At 44.8% G+C, this 14,068-nt stretch overlaps 1 protein-coding gene across 14 annotated transcripts in view; it reads left to right on the top strand.

The window, feature by feature from the left end:
• Positions 1–14,068, top strand: part of CELF4 (CUGBP Elav-like family member 4) — an 800,084-nt gene that overhangs the window by 226,232 nt on the left and 559,784 nt on the right. The window lies entirely within an intron of this gene.

Genomic DNA, 14,068 nt, shown 5'->3' on the forward strand with positions numbered 1-14,068 from the left:
AACCCAAAGAGTTCTCCCTAATGGTTCCTAGTCATCCTGGGGAAAATGACAAATGGGCTCCGCAGGGTTCTGTCCTGGGCCCATTGTTGTTCAATGTCTTTAAAAACAACTTGGATGAAGGAATTGAGGGAATGCATATCAAGTGCATGGGACACGGGTGGCACTGTGGGTTAAATCACAGAGCCTAGGACTTGCCGATCAGAAGGTTGGTGGTTCGAATCCCCGTGACGGGGTGAGCTCCCGTTGCTCGGTCCCTGCTCCTGCCAACCTAGCAGTTCGAAAGCATGTCAAAGTGCAAGTAGATAAATAGGTACCACTCTGGCAGGAAGGTAAACAGTGTTTCTGTGCGCTGCTCTGGTTTGCCAGAAGCGTCTTAGTCATGCTGACCACATGACCCAGAAGCTATGCGCCGGCTCCCTCGGCTAATAAAGTGAGATGAGTGCCGCAACCCCAGAGTCGGCCACGACTGGACCTAATGGTCAGGGGTCCCTTACCTTTACATCAAGTCTGCAGGTGACATCAAACTGGGAGGAGTAGCTTATGTTACAGAATTCGGATTCCAGATGACTTTAATGGATTGGAGAGCTGGGCCCAAAGTAACAAAATGAATTTCAACAGGGACAAATGTCTGCACTTAGAACCAGCTGCACAAATAGAAGATGAGAGGCACCTGGCTTACCAATAGTACATGTGAAAAGGATTTAGGGGTCTTAGTGGGCCACAAGCCAAACATGAGTCAACAGTGTGATGCTGCTGCAGTGTGTGTTAGTGTGTGTGTGTACATCTAATGCTATTCTAGGTTGGATCAACAGAATTCTGGTGTCCCGGTCAAGGGAAGTAATAGTACAGTGGTACCTCGGGATGCGAATGGGATCCATTCCGGAGCCCCGTTCACATCCTGAATGGAACGTAAGACACGACAGTGCGTCTGTGTGGGCACGGGTCTCATTTTGCCGTTTCCGCGCATGCCGTGATGTCATTTTTAGTGTCTGTGCATGCACGAGCGGCGAAACCCGGAAGTAATGGAGCGCGTTACTTCCGGGTTGCAGCGGAGCACAACCCAAAAGTGCTCAACCTGAAGCACATTCAACCCGAGGTATGACTGTACCAATCTATTCTGCCTTCATCGGACCACATCTGGAATACTGTGTCCAATTCTGGGCACCACAGTTTTAGAAGGATGTTGACAAGCTGGAGGGTGTCCAGACAGAGGAGGGCGACCAAGGTGAACAAGGGTCTGGAAACCAAGCCTGATAAAGAATGTGTGAGGAAGTTGGGGTGGGGTATGCTTAGCATGGAAAGGAGGAGATTGACAGGAGATATGATAACCACTTCAACTCTCTAAAGGGCTGTCACTTAGAAGATGAAGCAAGCTTCCCCCCCCCCTCCTGCTCTGTAGGGCAGAACCCAAACCAGGGGATTCAAATTACAACAAATTCGATTCTGAGTAAACATCAGGAATAACTTTATGGTGGTAAGGGCTGTTCAACAGTGGAATGGACTCCCTTGGAAGGCGATGGACTCTCCTCCTGTGGAGGTTTTTAAGAAGGAGTCCGATGGCCATCTGTCAAAATGCTTTAGTTGAGATTCCTGCCTTGAAGGGGATTGGACTAGATCACTCTTCACGTCCCTTCGATCTCTGTGGCAATAGTAGTAATGGCTTCTGCCTGCACTAACACATATTAATGCTACCCTGGCCATATTTGATGATACTCAGACACAGGGGAAAATGGGACAGTATCCATGGCACTCCAAATGTCACCTTATTCATTACACCCTCCATGATTTCCCCCTTGTTTCTGTTTTGAGCTCTTTATTAAATAGCCTTTAGCAGACACCAAGGGTGCTGGAATCTCGTACCCAATACTAAATTATTCACATTCTTGCATCTCTGAAAAAAAAGAGAAAGAAATCAATTTGGCCTAATTTCTGTCAAAAAGCAAATATCATTAGATCACTTAAAATGGGGTTGCTTCTGTGTGGATGTTGCCTGTATCTCTCTCTCTCTCTCTGTGAGTTTTTGAAATTAAACATGGATGTGAGTTTCCTGTAAGGCCATAAATCTCACTTCTTTGAGGGCAGGGTATGTGAGGGGGAGGAATATTAAAATACAAAATATAGTCTTGTGGAACAGAGGACAGTTTTGCAATGTGACAGAAGGTTAAGGCTATCAATGGCTACCACTGTCAGAGGCAATACGCCTCTCGATGCCAGTAGCTGCTTGGGGGCTTCCAACAGGCATCTCGTTGGTCACTAGACTAGGTGGTCCACTGGCCTGATCCAGTGGGACTCTTCTTATGCCCTGTTGCTGCCAGAGGTGAAGAAGTAGGTGGCATGCACACAACTCTTTCCACACACAAAAGCTGAGTGGGCTAGCAACTGCATCTTACTTCAGCACTGGGGCAGTTGACAGCCTGGGAAACACACATAGTGCTGTCCTCTAGCACCTCCCTGCTTCTCTCTGCTCCTTGGCATCTGCTGTCCGAGGTAAGGTAAAGGTAAAGGGACCCCTGACCATTAGGTCCAGTTGTGACCGACTCTGGGGTTGCGGCCCTCACCTCGATTTATTGGCTGAGGGAGCCGGCGTACAGCTTCTGGGTCATGTGGCCAGCATGACTAAGCCGCTTCTGGCGAACCAGAGCAGCGCACAGAAACGCCGTTTACCTTCCCGCCGGAGCGGTACCTATTTATCTCCTTGCACTTTGACGTGCTTTCGAACTGCTAGGTTGGCAGGAGCAGGGACCAAGCAACGGGAGCTCACCCTGTTGCGGGGATTCGAACCGCCGACCTTCTGATTGGCAAATCCTAGGCTCTGTGGTTTAACCCACAGTGCCACCCGCGTCACACACTGTCTGAGGTAGCCACCTGCAAAAAGTAATAATAACAAACAATAAAATAAAAATCAGTAAAAACTATTTAAAACATTAAAAAACGCCAAAACACTGTACCCACTGGGGCTGATGGGAGTTGTAGTCCAACAACATCTGGAGGGGAACCAGGTTGGCAAAGCATGGTTTATACATTTCTTAGTGTGGACTTGCTACTTTTCGATTGCTTGTCACAGAGTTAGGACACCCATGGGAAGCTCAGTGTCCAACGACACTGGAATGGAGAAGGTGTCCAGTTGACACTGGAATGGAGAAGGTGGGTTTAAAACAACAGATAATACAAAATAAGATTTATCTGTGGTATAGATAAAGAGGTGCATGTTCATGTGCCTTTCAGTTTATGTGTCTGCTCCTTGGTATCATTTGCTATTATGGGCAAAGATGGGGCATGCTCAACTACTTGAGAATGGTCAACAGTGATGATTGACAGGACCATCTCATCTGCCATCTCCTGACAACTTTCCAAACTTTGTATGGATTATTCTCTCTGCCAGCCATCTCAGCACACCAATTATGTGGCCCCATGGATAATCTTCTGCAAGATTTGAGATGTTTCATAAAGACTTGGCAAGAAAAGACCTTTTTTATTGCACTCAACCCTGGAACCTAACAGGTTTGGGGGTGAATAGTGGGGTGTGGGGGTTTTTTGGTATTGGAAAGTAGGTTTTCTCTCTTTTTTTAAGAAGAAAGGGGGGGATCTCAATTTCCTTCACACTTGACTCACTCCTTAGATTGCTCTGAGATCTACAAAACAAGCCAAGTGTGAACACAGTTGATTGAACCATCACTGAATTAGCATAAGCAGTGGATTGCCAGTTGAACAGTATTTCCCCCCCATACTTCCAATAACTCAAAATCTGGGACAAAGTTCTGCTTAAATTTCCCATCTGAATGTCGCTATGGCTGTGAAATAACTTCACCGCAAAGGAGTGACTCCTCCAAAGTAATAGGAAGCTTGAGAATTTAGGATTCTAATGATCAGCTCATTCCTGCCCTCCTTGTAATGGATTGCACAATGGTCACTCAATAAGCAGATCTGTGTACGGGTTAAATTGGCACCAGGGTAGCTGTCTGTCCCACAAGGCATTCATTTTCTCCTTTTTGGAAAATGTATAAATATAAGAGCAATTAGTAAGTGATGGGGGGCTTGAAACATCATGTCCCCTCCTCTTTTTCTTTCTTTGCTGGCTTTGAATTCCAAAAAAGCCTTCTTCTTCCTTTTCAGAGACATCACTTCCATTATTACCTAGAATAGATTTTGACTCCTGGCACCATTTGACAAGTTTTGGAAGACCTGCGCAGGAGTCTGTCTCCAGAGAGTTGTGCAATATTGCTCTGTCGCAATAAGAAAAGGAGCCAATTTGCTACGCTTAGACTATCTTGCAAATTGAGTGAAAAAATATTACTGGCCAGCTGAAGAAAATAATAATCTGATAGGCGTAGTTCTTGGAGAGCTGTTACCTGCCATGCAAATGCCCAGTTAGAGTAGATGTCAAGAATCACAGGCTAGATGCAAGTTTCACAGAATGAATGTTTCATGTGAGAGAAACTCATTCTGAAAGCCCCTTGCATGTGGAAAGCTAGCAAATAGCGGAGAGCTTCTAGCTTAATCTTGCCTCCTGATTTTCTACATGCAGTGAACCTTTGAAACACAAGTGAACGGGTTCATGCGAATTGCATGAATGCAGTTAACATTCATTTTTTTGTTCTATAAATAGCAGTCATAGGTGGGCAGGAAAGCATGAGCAGCCTCAGAGCTGCAGGTGGTGGTGAGGCGGTTGAGTTAACTCTTTCGCTACCACAGCCCTCCACAAAAATTGCCTCCATGTGGCCACTCCTAGTATACTTGCTATTTAGTGGCAATTAAGGCATCCCTTGAAAATCAAATAGCAGCTTCAAGGTCTGTGATACTGATACATTTTCTAGTGGTTTTGGTGCGGCATTGCTTAGGTGGCCATACCACGCCATAAAGCCCTATCCTACTTATTACTGATCTTCAAGAGAAGGAATTTCCCCTCTATGCATTATAAAAGTGGTGCAAGTACAGAAGACTGTGCCATTTGCCTCCTTGCAAGTTTGGACTGGCTTTCAGGGATGGTTCAGAACTTCTATCATTTCCTCTGCATGTGGTAGAACCTAGAGATATAGATATACAAATATAGTAACTTCTGGGCCTTTTATCCTCCAACGTCAGCCATTTATTGCACGCATCTGGTAATACATTTTTGGCTCATACAAATCAACACTTGAAAGTGAAATCTGCAATTATCCAGTATTTTGGATGTTCATCATTCAGAGTTCTTCCCCTCATTTGGCCATGATTCCTTTGGAAGGAGTTTTTAAGGTATGGACTCACCTAAAGTCATTGGCTCTTCTAGCTGCCTAACAACCCCAGTTGCAGAGCCTTCTCCTTGCTCTGCATCAAGACCGGTGAACCCGTGGTGCTCCCATCAGTCTCAACCAGCATGCTCAATGGTCAGGGGTGATGAGAGATGAAATCCAGTAACTTTTAGAGACCTAGAGGTTCCTCACCCCAATTTACTCCATCGACTTTCAGGTGTTAATTGAGAGAACAACCTCTGCCTAAACAAAAGAGAAGTTTTAGAAGGCTTTCAATCACAGATCACTAAGCTTGGGACAGTCTAGCCACTCCTGAGAAATAAATATTTTATAAGAGAGGCATTCTCCACAATTAACTTCTCTGGTGAAACTGATTTTGTTTAATTATTTAGAATAATAAAAATCCCCAGGCCTCCAAAACGTGCCTGATAAAAGGTGATTGTGGGACAATGAAAGTTCTCAACTTCTCTAAAACAAAATAAGAAACTTCAGCCTTTGTTATCTACAGGTGACGATGAACACCACTCACAAAAGGTAACTTTGCAGTTGCTTACATGTGTATGATGTTGATAGGTTGGCAGTCATGAATTTAGGCCGACTTCCAGCAGATAGATGGACCAATGGTCTGGATCAGCTTCCTAGTATTCCTATGATCATGTGCACTGTGTCTGGGAGGGCCAGCATGTAGAACTAGAGAAGGGAAATAAAGCAGGGTGTGATGGACAGCTGAGCTAAACCAGAGTTTGGTGATGCAGTACCTCGGAATTCCACCAGAGAATGGAGTACCAAGACAGTCACAGTCGGAGGCAGCAATGCTTATTAAGAAGTTGCTTGGAACCACAGGAGGAGAGAGGGCTCTTGTGTTTTGGTCTTGCTTGCATCTTGTTGGCCATTGTGAGAACATGACGTTGGGCCAGATGGGCCTCTGGCCTGATCCAGCAGCCTCTTCTTATGTTCTTATGAGCATAGTAGCTGGGGGTGGGATAGTGTTGTGTTTGCATGCCCTGTTCCCACCTTCCAAATGCTCAAGATTCTGCTTCACAAAGGAGTCTAGGCATGTACATGTCAAATGCACGTAGTAAACTGTACCCTGCGAAAACTGAGGTTACAGATTGCATGTAAGCAGCATGCATGTGTTCAAGTGGATGCATGTAGGCCTCTGAGCCATGGACACGCCATGCATTCATTTCTACAATGAGTAGCCATTGACACAATGCAAATATGATGGCTTATCGAGAACCGGAGAGGACAATTGCGAGCCCATGGTGGCATCCAACTCTCTTGCCTCTTTTCCAACATTGGACATGCCTTTTGAACATGTAGGCAAATCCCACAGTGAAGGCTAGGGTGTCTGGGGTTAGAGAAGCAGTTGCTCAGTTGCCAAAGCACCACAACTCTGTTGCGTTGCTCTAGATGACAAGTGTGGTGGGTCTACTGAACCTCGAACATCTCTGCTTCTCCTGTCCAGCAAGCTCAAGTGCTGTTAGTAACAAAGTTTCTATCTGTGACATCTCTCATTAAAGCTTCACCAAGTTTATTTCCCGTGTTCACCTCACCCCCAGATTTACTCCTGCTGAGGCTCACCGAGATGGTCCACCCTTAAACTTTAAGGGTGCTTCTTCCAAAAGATGCTTTAGTGAAATCAATTCCTCTCTCTCTCCCTCTCTTTCTCTTGCTGATGCCTGTAAATCAAGCCTTCACATGGACAATCCTATTTTTATTTTCTCGGTTGCCGACTTCTGGAAAAAGGGCTCAGTGGGGCAAAGTGGTGATAGAAAGGCCCAGCTCCGACCTCTTCACTTTCGGCAGAAGGTTATTGTCTTAAATAGAGCATCTAGCTTTGCAATTCCCTATTTGATCCTTTGCAACTCTGGCTCAGACACCTGATATATAATTTCCATCCGCCGCCACCGCCGCCTGCCCCTCTCTGCACACACCACCCCCTAAAACTCCAACGCATTATAACAGGAACTAATTTTGTCTGGACTATTATTAGATCATGAGATCAGGGCCACATAGAGGTCGTAAAATGTTTCATTCTCTCCGAACGGCCATCGTGCCGCTATCAGGTGCCATAACGTGAGGTTTGCTTATTGTGCATATTGCTTAGAGTTGCAAATTGCCCATTACCCAGCTTAAACACCTGGCATTTACATCCATTATAACCCCGACGCCCCCCCTTTATGGCCTCCCAGGAGAGCCTTCCAATTGGTCAGAAGCGCAAATGAATGTTTTATGATTACGATGAATGATGTGCGGGGATCTGTGGGAAGGGACGGTTTGCCTGGCGCTCCGAAGTTTGCAGCCACCTCAAGCCCACGACTTGTTCCTCCAGGGAATTGTGGATGGGGTCTCACCTAACTTAGTTACCTGGTGAACAGTAGGAACTGTTGTGTGTCTTAATTAAGTAGCCGGGAGATGGAGAAAGAAAATAGGATACATCTGATAGAGAGGGTGGCGGTGGGGATTTGATACAGTTTGCGTATACAGGGCAACGTACCTAACACTTTTCAAAACAATGCACAAAAGGGACACACAGCCATCCTACGAAATGCACACACTTCTCAATTTTGGAGTGCAGTTCTCTGGTCAAGGAATGTGCACCAGAATGCCTGTGCACGGAAATGCACATTCTGCTCTGGTCAGACCTCACCTGGAGTATTGTGTCCAGTTCTGGGCACCACAATTCAAGAAGGACACTGACAAACTGGAACGTGTCCAGAGGAGGGCAACCAAAATGGTCAAAGGCCTGGAAACGATGCCTTATGAGGAACGGCTAAGGGAGCTGGGCATGTTTAGCCTGGAGAAGAGGAGGTTAAGGGGTGATATGATAGCCATGTTCAAATATATAAAAGGATGTCACATAGAGGAGGGAGAAAGGTTGTTTTCTGCTGCTTCAGAGAAGCGGACACGGAGCAATGGATCCAAACTACAAGAAAGAAGATTCCACCTAAACATTAGGAAGAACTTCCTGACAGTAAGAGCTGTTTGACAGTGGAATTTGCTGCCAAGGAGTGTGGTGGAGTCTCCTCCTTTGGAGGTCTTGAAGCAGAGGCTTGACAACCATATGTCAGGAGTGCTCTGATGGTGTTTCCTGCTTGGCAGGGGGTTGGACTCGATGGCCCTTGTGGTCTCTTCCAACTCTATGATTCTATGATTCTAGTAAAAGTAGTGCACAAAATGCATTATTTTGGAAGAAATTGCTGAGCAGAAACTGCTTGCACAATGTGCATATTGGGAGAAATGGGCACCAAATTTACCAAACTGCTGGTGAGTTTTTACAAAGACTTTTAAAAAAGATTGCAAATGTAGGGAGCTGAATTTAAGATTGGAATATAGATATATATGGAGGCAGGGGTACGCATACCCCAAAACATTTTGTGAATCTAAGTTTGGCCTCATTGAGGGGCAGTAATTCAATATGAGTAGGAAAATGAGAGTACCCCATAGCATTATTTTAGAAAGAAAGCACTGGACTCACCCATCCATAGTATTTGAATATTCCGAATCGGAATTTGGCAAATATTTTTTCAAAGCATTACCATTTAATTTCCCCCCCTCTTCCACTAACATACATGGGGTGCCAGGGTAGTCACCCAGAGGAAATACCTGTGGACACACAAAGAGTTCAGGACTATCAAACCCAACAGATAAACTCAGGAACAATGGTGAAGGAACAATGGGGTTCCTTCATCTCAGGTACCAGACCTCAAGGACCTCTTGGTCTGAAAGCCCATGAACTTTCAGCAACTACTGGCCCCAATTTATGAAGGACTCCACAATTTTGTCCATCCTTTGAGAAAGGAAGGCACTCCAGTGTGTCCACATACTAACTAATTTTAACCCAGGTTATTCAATCATGGAACCACTTAGAAAACTTTCTACCTCTGGTCAAGACTGAGTTCACAGTCTTGGGGACAATAACTATTAAATGTGACTCACACACGAAGTAAACAAATCAGATCTGAAGTGCCATTTTCAGGCAGACCAAGATGCTCAATTGATGTTTATCACTTGAAATGTTGTAACTGGCTATGGATACAAGACCAAACATGTACACTTCATACCAGGTTTGAGCAGAGCATATTTGCAAAAAGCAAAAACATTTGGACCAAACTACTTCATTTAATTTCTTTTAATCCACAAATGACTACTGTAGATTGTATTGTGGGGGAGCAGACTGGCTAGTTTTTGAGGGTTGTAATCTCAACATTATGTCGTTATGCTTGATTTCTAAGCAACACCACTAGCTACCCCACAAGTTGACTTCAACGCTAACAGAATTAACCCTTAAATTGCAACCAGGATGATCCTTGCTGTTGCACTTCCAGCAGTAATTACTTTCCCCCTTCAGAAAGCAGCTTTAGATACCAGTTCGTGACATGTTGGTAAAAGTAATCGGAAGTCCTTTTGTAAGCACTTTTGCAATAGTTGAATAGGTTTAGCTACTGTTAAAAGTAACTACTTCTGCTGCCCTGCTCCCTGCAAGGTGATTTTTTTTTAAGGTTGAAATACTTATTTTATTATTGATTGATTGACTCCACATTTATTTTGTTCCCTGGGTGATTGGCAGTAGAATGTTAGAACTATAAAACAGAACAATGTGTAAAATCTAAAACAGAATAAAGCACTGCAATATGAAACCAAAATGAAAACCAACAAATTGCAGCAGTGTAGATATATAAAAATGAATATGAAATGCTAAACCATTTCTTAAAAGTAGTTTAGGAGAATATCTAATAGTTCTTCACCTCTCTGCACAAAGACCAGAGTAAAGGGAGCAGGTGATCCTCTGAAACAAAAGGTTATTTTTACTATTACATTGCTATCCTGCCTCTCTGCAAAGGACCTCGAGGTGGCAAGCATTATTCTCCCACTCCCCCATTTTATCATCACAACAACCCTGCGAGGCAGGTTCAGCTGGTTGAAATTGATTGTTCAGCGTCACCCAAGTGAGCTTCACGGTTGAAGGAGGAATTGCTCTTTCCCTGATCTGTGTCACATTTGTTGTTGTTGTTGTTTAGTCGTTTAGTCGTGTCTGACTCTTTGTGACTCCATGGACCAGAGCACACCAGGCCCTCCTATCTTCCACTGCCTCCCGCAGTTTGGTCAGACTCATGCTGGTAGCTTCCAGAACACTGTCCCACCATCTTGTCCTCTGTCGTCCCCTTCTCCTTGCACCCTCCATCTTTCCCAACATCAGGGTTTTTTCCAGGGAGTCTTCTCTTCTCATGAGGTGGCTAAAGTATTGGAGCCTCAGCTTCAGGACTTGTCCTTCCAGTGAGCACTCAGGGCTGATTTCCTTCAGAATGGATAGGTTTGATCTTCTTGCAGTCCATGGAACTCTCAAGAGTCTCCTCCAGCACCAGAATTCAAAAGCATCCATTCTTCGTCGATCAGCCTTCTTTATGGTCCAGCTCTCACTTCCATACATCACTACTGGGAAAACCATGGATTTAACTATACGGACCTTTGTTGACAATGTCACATTTACATATGCTCAATTGCAGATTCTTTTTTTTTAAAAAAAGCCAGGAAAACAAATCACATTCAAATTTTATGATTTTTTCACACATTCCTCCCATAAAATAGACTTTTGTTTTCATACACTGCTAAGTGCATACTCCCCTAAAATATACATGTTGTAAGTACTTCATGCTTTGAAATGCATATTTGGGGGAACTGACCGCATTCCAAAATCTGTAGAAAACCTGATTGTTGGTCGCATTCCATCCAAGTTCATGACTGACAACTTGGGCTTGTTGGCTGCAAAGAGCGGACTGAACAAATTTCTCCTGCGTCCCAAGGGGGTCGGGGGGAGAAGTTGCTTTTCTCCTTAACTAGATGTAAGGCAGAGCAGACAAGGCAAGGGCATTCCACTGGGGAAAACCACCCAAATAAACGGCTTTCTTTAACACACATTACCGCCCGGAAGACTCATTCCTCACATGCTGACAGGGCGCGGGATGGTGGAGCTGCAAGCAAAACATTAAAGGCCATTTGCTGCCCTCAATCTTGCAAGTCTTTTGGCACCAGGCATTTTCCCCCTTCTGTCTCTGCTTCTAAGTAGGTCCCCTCCTTCTGTTGAAATGACATCATCTCTCCTTGACGGTGGGCTTTGCAGCGTAAAGGGGCAGCCAAAGGAAACCTCTTCCTGTCCTTGCTTGCATAGCTAACTGTTTGCCTCCATTACAGAAGTTTTTCATCCTCCTGCCTAGCAACTAGGGATGCAAGGAGGCGTCACTTTCTCATGAGACATTGCTTCCATTCTTCTGCAGTTCGTCTTCTGCAAAAACAATAACAACAATGCTATTCAGCTCTCTGTCCACTGTGGCAAAATTAATTTGCCATTACGCTATTCCACCCCATTTATTCCATTGCAAGGAAATGCAAATAGAGTGGGGGGGGGCATGTAGCCAATTACATATTGTTTGTGTACTGCCTATGTGAAATATGCTCAGAGTCGAGAGTGGATTTCATGCTCTTTATTCAGCTCATAGTGGTGAGGAAGAATGGGATTTCCCCCAGAATGTCTGCCTTATGTACATTATTTACACAATGGGCCCCGCGTGATTGGCTAATTCCGGGATTCTCCTTAGGCCAATCAGGTTGTGGATACACTTCCACCTGGAGCTGGATTGGGTGGCTCCTGTGGACCAATCATACTGCTGTATTGTTCTAGGACCAATCAGACTGCTGCATTTCAGATCCTATTGTTCTATGACCAATCAGACTACTGCATTTTGGATCCTATTCAACCCAGTACATAACACTATGAGATCCCCTTACCCATATGCACCAACACTACCTTTCTGCATTTGTAAGAGCTCAATCTTTTAATGGGGCAGTACCTCCCCTGTGGAACTCCTTGCCTATTGACACCAGGCACCTGCTTAAAACATTTGTGATTAGAAAAGTCTGGCCACATATTGAGAAAGTTGGTGAGAATTTCAATCTGTTTTTAGTCTATTGTTATTTTAGCTTTTCTTACATTATTGTCGTTATTTCTTTTCTAGCTGACAATTTTACTGTTTTCTCTTTTTTGTATACAGCTATGAGGGTGGTTTTGTTCCGTTTCTTACAGTCAAATGGCGTATGAATTTCAAAGAATCATAGAATTGTAGCATTGGAAGGGACCTTGAAGTAAACAAATAAATAAAAGCAATGGTGAATACAGACTGTGTTCACTAGATTGACTTCCATTCCAGGCATGAGACAAATAAGCAAATATGGGCGATTTCTGCTCCTGTTTCCATTTCCGCCAGAATTCTCTCACATCCCACCTAGCAATATTGAAACCACATATTAACCACAAATGGGGCCAAGTTCATGCCTCAGTGTGTCCGTCTTCACTATGACGTTCCAGGAAAGATAAGTCTATCGGTTACTAAAAATGGAACAATGCTGAAAGGCCATGCAACTCTCCTCTTGTGTATCGTGATTCAGACTTGTGAGCAAAGCACTGTTGGACTATACAAATCTTTACAGCACCCCATCAATGTATTATACTCACAACTCAGTAGATTGGGGTATGGAAACTTTTTTTTCTTTTCCACCTGAGGGCCACTTTTCCTTCCGGACAGTCTTTCGAGGGCCACATGCAGGTGGCCAGAGGCAAACATGTATACAGTAATGAATGTAAATATTACTGTTAAGTAGAAACTTATAAGGTAGAAGTGAGGGCTGTGGGGTTTTTTGCCGGGGATGTGTGTGGCTTGCCTATGACTGGCCTAAAAAGAATCTGAATATTGCCTGGCACCCCCTCAGGATATTTCAGGGGAAGGAGATCTGCAAACCGAAAAATTTCATGCTCGGAGTTCGTATCTCTGGGGAGGAGGGAGGGAGGGGAGACCATTCACTTTTCAGGAGACTCAGTATCTGCTGTGTGCCCTAGGCCTAAAGGAGGCATTATGCAGGATACAGTCTCCCCTCACAATTTTGCACCCCATCCTCAACAAAGTGCTACTGAATGTATTGGGGGCGGAGAGGATTTGAGTCCCTCCCTCTCCAAACTAAAAGGGACACGGGTGGCGCTGTGGGTTAAACTACAGAGCCTAGGACTTGCCAATCAGAAGGTCGGTGGTTCGAATCCCCATGATGGGGTGAGCTCCCGTTGCTCGGTCCCTGCTCCTGCCAACCTAGCAGTTCGAAAGCACATCAAGTGCAAGTAGATAAATAGGTACCGCTCCGGCGGGAAGGTAAACGGCATTTCCGTGCGCTGCTCTGGTTCGCCAGAAGGGGCTTAGTCATGCTGGCCACATGACCCGGAAGCTGTACGCCGGCTCCCTCGGCCAATAAGGCGAGATGAGCACCGCAACCCCAGAGTCGGTCATGGCTGGACCTAATGCTCAGGGGTCCCTTTACCTTTACCTCTCCAAACTGCCCCCCCAAGACCCCCTCCAAAATTTGGTGCAGTGCTATGTCTAGGGTGATTGTGGCTGCATATACGACTGAAGCTGTAAATTGTTTTTCACGGGAAATGTACTTTATGGAGGATTCCCATTAATAACACGACCACGGTTGCTACGCTGTCCTGTTCTTCCTTGTTGCTCTTAAGTGTGCGTAATTGTATGTGATATATATATATATATATATATATATATATATATATATATATATCCATATTGCCTTTCTCAGCAAAGCTCCCCATTGCCTCCTCTCCTCGCCCGCTCTCTCTTGCCCTCTTCCTGCCTCTGCCCAATCGCAATGTGAATCTGCAAAAAGTTTAGCGATAATTAGCAGTGACCTCTGGCAGTTCTGTTCGCTCTCTGAATCCCGCTTGTCAGCGCAGCCTGTCAGAGGGGCTGAGAAGAAATGAAGAATTTGAAGGCGAGGAGACA

The sequence above is a fragment of the Podarcis liolepis genome (genome assembly GCF_965112155.1).
Source record: "Podarcis liolepis genome assembly, chromosome: 11".
Classification (NCBI taxonomy): Eukaryota; Metazoa; Chordata; class Lepidosauria; order Squamata; family Lacertidae; genus Podarcis; species Podarcis liolepis.